Source organism: Dicentrarchus labrax, unplaced genomic scaffold (assembly GCF_905237075.1).
Source record: "Dicentrarchus labrax unplaced genomic scaffold, dlabrax2021, whole genome shotgun sequence".
Classification (NCBI taxonomy): domain Eukaryota; kingdom Metazoa; phylum Chordata; class Actinopteri; family Moronidae; genus Dicentrarchus; species Dicentrarchus labrax.
The window spans coordinates 1,265,813-1,271,812 of NW_026136703.1; positions in this window are offsets into that span (position 1 = coordinate 1,265,813).

Sequence of the window (6,000 nt, forward strand, 5' to 3'; positions counted from 1 at the left end):
GTGAATGTCTCACGTAGTGTAAAAGTGCTTTGAGTGGTCGGAAGACTAGAAAGGTGCTATACAAGTGCAGGTCCATTTACCATTATCATTACCTCATTAAGTAGAATGAGGTGTGTTTGTGTTGGAATTCAACAGATGCTGGAATGGAATGGCTGCCATACATGTAAAGATGCTGATTTAAGAAAAACTTGGAGTGGTCTCTTCATTTTTTTTCCAGAGCTGTATATAGCTATTGGTTCAGTTGTGACCCAGTGATTATTTTAGTGTGTACAGGGTTCCCACACATCCTCGCAAACCTGGAAATTTATAGGCTAATTTTCCAGTCACGGAAACACCAGGAAAATTTTTTTAAAAATGACCAAATATAAAAAAAATCATACCAAAATTCAAATTGTATTTTGGGCCTTCTCTCAGATCTAGGCCTCAGATCGCTTATATATTTTGTTTGAAACTCAACTGTTGGTAAGATAACCTGTGCAGTATGACACATCAAACCAGGTTTACCAGCGTAGAACAAGCAGCTATGTTCTTATCTCTTTGGAGCTGCAAGCAGAATTCTCACAAAGGCCAGTGGAACATTTTCTTGTTGCTCTGGTTAATAAATGCATGCACAACAACGTTAATTGTACTTGCAGTAAACACTTTCTACTTCTTTTAATGGGCGAGAAGATGAATTGTCTGTGTAATAAAATCAATTCAACGAAATCTGAACTGTTTTATTGTAAAGTAATAAAATGTCACTGTCAGACAGAAACTAGTAAAATGTAGCATGCAACGGAATAATAGGCAAAAAAAGCAAATTGCGGAGTGTCTTATTAATGCTGTCCAACTACCAGTTATGAGCCTGAGACACTAAATCATGAACCCTGCATCATTGAATAGGAGGTAAAAAAATGTCAGGCTGTCCTGTATTGTCAAGAAAACTCCTGGAAAACTATTTTTTTTAAAAGAGTAGGAACCTAATTGCACAAATTACTGTATACATGAAAGTTGAAGTGTCATTGATCTATGCTGCTAATTAAACAGGTTTAAAATTCCCATTTAGTGTTTAGCTGCATTGTTTTACTGATCAGCCTGAGGAGGATAAGTCTGAGGACATACAATTCAATTCAATTTTATTTGTATAGCGCCAATTCACAATAGAAGTTATCTCAGGACACTCTTCAAAAAGAGCAGGTCTAGACCGAACTCTTTATAAAGTTATTTAGAGAGACCCAACAGTACCACCATGAGCAAGCACTTGGCGATGGCGGCAAGGAAAATCTTCCTTTTCAGAGGCAGAAACCTCGGACAGACCCCGCCTCTAGGTGGGTGGTCATCTGCCTTGATCATACAGTGTCCAAACCATCTGAAGACCCATAAGCACACCACACATTGGCTGCCAGTGATGTGTAATACATAAAGTCAAAGTAGAGTAGCCAGCATGTGTCAGTCATAGGAGTAAATGTAATAAATGTAAGGCTACCTGAGCAGTGTAAGGCGCGTGACCACTGTGTCTTCCAAGCTTATTGCTGCTGAACATGCAGAGCTGCTGCTGCCAGCCCTATGTTTCCACATACACCTTTCCCTGTATAATGTCCATGAAAAGTCATTTAATTTACAATGCCATATAATTTAAATCTAAACGTGGATGGTGACCAAAGAGAGAGAGAGAGAGACACGCACACACACACTCGAGGCACACGCACACACAGACACACACACACACACACACACACACACACACACACACACACACACACACACACACACTGTATATAACTAATATAATGTTCATAATGTATATATCTTTGATTTATTGTATTGTATTTGAATGCTTTGCTTTGGCAATATTGTTTTTTAAAAAAAACTTTCATGCCAATAAAGCCCATTTTGAATTTGAATTGAATTGAATTGAATTGAGAGAGAGAGAGAGAGAGAGAGAGAGAGAGAGGGAGAGTGCAGTTGAAAGATACTGCCCTTTATCCGGTTCACTTCCAGAAAATCTTTCAGGAAGTTGTTCAGTGAAGCTGTGTTAAATAAGATATTGCTACAGTGCTTTTACTTTGAAAATTGAAATTTCAAACTATAGTGAAATCTGTGGATATCACTACCAACAGATCCTTTCACTGGGCTCTTTTGCTGGGAGATACGCATGGCCTGAGGGAAAAATAGCCAAGACCTCGACTCTCTAGTGAATAGTCGCTGCAGACGCAGAGTGTGACTGCTCTAATGTGTTAACATGGGCGCCAAAATACAAATCGAGACGTTCTATCACACAAACACACACCACACAGACACTGTTAACTGTTACAGTTACAGTTCCAAACTCTAATCTGTGGATTTTACCTGAGTTGGTGTCTGTGGTTTGGTTTCGTTCTTGTCTTTGTTTCCCACCGTTCCTACCTCAGAAAGAAAGGCCTGCAGTGTGAAGCCCAGAGGGTGGAACCTGGTACTCTTTCCATTTCCACTACCACTCTGTAGTGTCTAATATAGTCTATAGGTATAATGAGCTGCCCACTTGATAAACTGAATGATGAGCCCACACTACAGAGAAGCGTCTTTCCAGGTACTCAGACTATGAACTGTGGCTGAAGACGAACATAAGACTGACATCTCAAACTCCATTTACAGAAAATACAACAAATCTTGAAAAACAAACAACAACAAAATAAGGAATCTCACTTTAAAGCTTTAAAAACAAGGTTCAGGAAATGAAAGTTCCTTATGGGATTTTGTCTTCTTATCCCTTTTTATTAAGGATTTAATACTCCCAAACTGTTGATCCAACCTTTTGATTTTAGACTCTGCTGCTCCGGGGAAACTCGTAGAGAGGATTGAAAAAACATCCTGAGAATAGGATGTCCTGTGCCAAACGTCCTTTCATTTCCACAATACATTACTCAAATCAAATATTATGCCTTTATTATTGCCTCAATTGTTAAAGTTACGTAAATACATTTAAATTGTTAAAGGCAATCAGTTTCTTCAAACAGTTTGAGTTGAACGAACTCATCAGGGATAGCATTCAAGAGTCAAACCAGGCATGTGGTGATTCAACCCTGTTTCCTAAAAAATTGTTTACAGCAGTCATTTCCAACAGCAAAAATTTGTATATAAATAAGTTTTACATGTTTTATCAATGTTAACATGTCGCCAAATGTTGATACTGAATCTATCAATTCAATATTTAATGTCTTTTTTTCCAACAGTATCTTCACCTTCATGACAAGTAAAACATGACTAAGCTTTTTATGTTTCTGTGTTTGCAACTCACAGGGCAGAGTTAATATAGTAAGTATAATATAGAAAGATACTTTGGGTTAGAGGCTTGAAGACAACAGATTGTTGAGTCTCATTCCAGCGTTGGTATTGTACCTGGGAAGGAGACTCAATAATTAGCTATCTTTCTTGGCTCTGATTGGTTGTTTTTGTTTGTGGATTCTTGCAAATGCCATTAGGAGCACTAGGAGGAGCCAGAGGAACCTGATTGTTTCACAGATTATCTGTCTCATGTTCTACTGTCAGGATATAGTGAAAGTTTCAGCAAATATGACAAAAGTTATTTTGTAAAAGTTACTTGCTGCAGCTTTAAATGACTTTAAAAACTATTTTATGCAAGACCTTCATTCAAGATTCAGACAGTATCTCAACTCCTGACAGAGAGCTCAGTGACTGCTGTCTATGACTATCCATCCACAGTCCACATATCTTTTCTTAACTCAACTCATCTACTTGGAGCAACTCTGCCGTGTTTAGCTAAGCAGCCAATCAATATGTGGGCAGTAGCACTCCAGAGTTGGAGTATAGAAAAATTACATCTAAAAATAATAACTGGAATAGCAGTGCAGGGAGCTGGGCTTAAATCAAATGGCTTTTTCCTTCAGATGTGTGAAGACGAGGCTCAAAGAACGGATGTGTTATTGTCAGGCCGTGGACAGCACATCCTGGAGGAAAAAAAAGGGAAAAAGAAGCAGCATTTGCAGAGGGGTCAGAGGTGCTGCGGCAGAGCCCCGAGGCCTGTCAGGATGCTTCCATCACGGGGGAGGGAGGGAAGGAGGGAGGGAGGGAGAGCCAAGTGCTGTGAAAACTCCACGCTGCCTCGTCAACAGCAGTTTAAAGCTAATATTAGCCCTGCTTGCCATCAACTGGCAACTGTTGTCAGAGAGCATTACAGCAACCTGAAGCAGCCGCTGGATAACATCAATCAAAGGGACAGTTTGGGATTAGTAGCCCCTGTTTTACATTTTAAAGTTTCCCAAAACATATTTCTTGAGTATACGGTAATATATGCTTTCTAATTCTGCAGTGGTATTTGGTATTGAGTGGGTCTAATTTTTCTTAATATCAATTATTATCAATTCTTATTTCTTTATTAATTGCACAAGTAACTGCATTTATATATTATATTATTTATAGTTTGATTTTATTAGTGTATTTGACAGGGTAGGTCATTATTGTTGTTTATTATTGTTAGTCAAGATAGGATAACATTTTGGAATTCAATCAATAAATGAACTTCTTAACTTACAAAATTGAATATTCTACAACAGGGGTCATCATTTGTCCAAGCACAAAAGGTTTTCTAAGCAGTCACTGTGGGGGCCGGACTTTTCAAATGTTCACTTTCTTACTAAATTAATATTATTTTATTAGCTTGCACCAATCAGCCATAACATTATGAACACTGACAGGTGAAGTGAATAACACTGATTATCTGGTTATCATGGCACCTGTCAGTGGGTGGGATATATTATGCAGCAAGTGAACATTTTGTCCTCAAAGTTGATGTGTTAGAAGCAGGAAAAATGGACAACGTGAGGATTTGAGCACCTTTGACAAGGGCCAAATTGTTGGCGACTGGGTCAGAGCATTTCCAAAACCGCAGCTCTTGTGGGGTGTTCTTGGTCTGCAGTGGTCAGTACCTATCAAAAGTGCTCCAAGGAAGGAGAAGAACCGGAGACAGGGTCATGGGTGGCCAAGGCTCACTGATGCACGTGGGGAGAGAAGGCTGGTCTGTGGGGAGCCCAGGTGGTCATGGGATTGAATGTTATGGCTGATTGGTCTATATCAGTGTGAACAGACTTGTGAATCCATAGTGATATGTGGCCCTGAACAACACAGCAAATTCAGTCACACTGACAAACATCTGTAAATTGAAATAATTTTAACAATCATAACAATGCTAACAGCTAGCATTTTGTGTGTTTCACACACAAAATAGGAATGATGAAAATAATGACACATGCTAATACCTCACATTATACTTCCTTTCAACTAAAAACACAATCTATAGGTTGTAAAAGAGACCAAACCTGTGACACACAGTGGAGACATCTTTCAGACGAGACCAGCAGAAGTGCCTCCAACCCCTACCTCATCTACAGCGCAATACAGAAGCAGTGGCAGCTGGCCAATAGAGGTCGCTATAGAGCAGCCCCACATCCTAAACATTCAAAAATTGAATAAAACTTAATTACCTTTTTTGCATATATAGCAGTATATATAGTTAGTGAGTAAAATGTGTACTCATCATTAAAATGTAGATTATAAATGTTCTATGTTATTTAATGTTACTGATAAGTCATGCATTTCCGGTTTTCTGGTCAGAGACTAAATCTTTCTCTACTGACTCTCTTGCGAGTGCAGCTCGCACCTCTTAATACAAGAGATAGGAGCTTGTTGGGGCACATGCTGATTTACACACCACCAACAGCTGGGTCGCAGCAGAGAGTGAGATAATACCATTTGAAGTGTTACAGAGACTTAGACAGCCAAATTAGAGATGGCTTGATACCACTTTTCTATGTCCGATACCAAAACATTGAGTATCTGCTGATACCGATACCCTTCCGTCTTTTTCCTTCTTATAAACACTAAAACTAAGTTGTTAGTAATACATTTGTATGGATGCATGTTGCTTAACCTAACCATCTAAAAACATCAATGCTAAAACTGTGAAACAAGTATTCTACTTCTATGAAGGAAGAAATACATAGCCCAAGGTTTAGTTTAGCTTTT